Source organism: Mus pahari, chromosome 13, assembly GCF_900095145.1.
Source record: "Mus pahari chromosome 13, PAHARI_EIJ_v1.1, whole genome shotgun sequence".
Taxonomy (NCBI): domain Eukaryota; kingdom Metazoa; phylum Chordata; class Mammalia; order Rodentia; family Muridae; genus Mus; species Mus pahari.
The window spans coordinates 79736302-79737717 of NC_034602.1; positions in this window are offsets into that span (position 1 = coordinate 79736302).

Below are 1416 nucleotides of genomic sequence, written 5' to 3' on the forward strand. Positions count from 1 at the left end.
GTCTTGCAAAGTTTATATGTCCCATACAGGGGAACGCCAGGGCCAAGAAGTGGGAGTGGGTGGGCAGGGGAGCAGGGCAGGGGGAGAGTATAGGGGACATTCGGGATAGCATTTGAAATGTAAATGAAGAAAATATCTAATAAAATAATTTTTAAAAAGATTTAACACTCACTTCTGCAATGAAGCCAATAGCATTAGCCTCTATTGGGCTGGGAGCATTTAGGTTCTTCCATGGCTAACAACAGAAGAGATGGCCAACCCTTTCCCTGGGATTTGCAATTACCAATCTTGTTGCTCTAGGAAGTGTTTAGTTTTAATTAATTTTTTTTAACACTTACACACCAAAGATACTGTGGATTTTCTTCAGTCATCTTGATAGTTATCATCTGTGTCTTGCTTAATTTAAAATTTCCAAGAATTTTACAGTTACATCTGACTCCTGGGTAGTTTGTGAGCTAATCATGTCTCTTAAAGGTATATTTGTGAGATATATATATCTCACATATATACACATATATCACACACATACACACATATAATATATATATATTATATATATATATCACTTAGCAATTTTCTTTTTGCAGAGGATGAGCAGGACAACAACACAAATCCCTGGATCACCATCTCGTGCTGAAGGGGGTTGTGAAGATAACTTTGGTGAGGCACTCTGAAAGTCCACTGTCATCTCGTCTGAGCAGGTGTCAGGTGGAGTTGAATAGTTGAAGGGGTAGAGGAAAGAAGTGTCAGAATCATCTAATATTGTCTAAGAAGATCTCAACACTTTTATCAACTGTTCAGTAAAAGGAGAAATGTTGAACACTGTGGTGTGAATAAGGGGAACCACTTTACTTAGTGCCTGTGGTGGATGGTTACCCTACACCCAACCCTCCCAGGAGCCATCTGGCTTTTCACAGGTCATGGCAGACTCTTGAAAGGTCTGTGGGCTGGAGGAATAATCTCTGTTTTGACTCTATGATGTTTTCATAATTTTGACATATCCCCCAGGCAGTCTACCCAGTTTGATATTCTCCACTCTAACAGGAGTCGATTTCGATTTTTCCCAACCACACATGATTGCTTTCATAGCTCCCATCCTCCAGAGAAACTCCCCTGTAGCATCCCAGGGATATACTCCCACCCCTAAAAGTTCCCTTCTAGTGGAGATATACATACCCTCTAACCCTGAGGAAGGAATAGCCTACCCCTAGGAAAAGCTTAATCCCTTTAAACTACATTGCTTTATATTTATGTCCATCAGTTGGTTTTTCTTCAACCTGACATCCACAGGATCCATAGAAACCAAGGCACACTTGATTCTACAGCACCTACCCATGCCCAAATACTTTATAACGTTAATTTAAAAAGTAAATCTACAATATAATATGGGGTAGGGCTTTCAATCACCTCGATTGA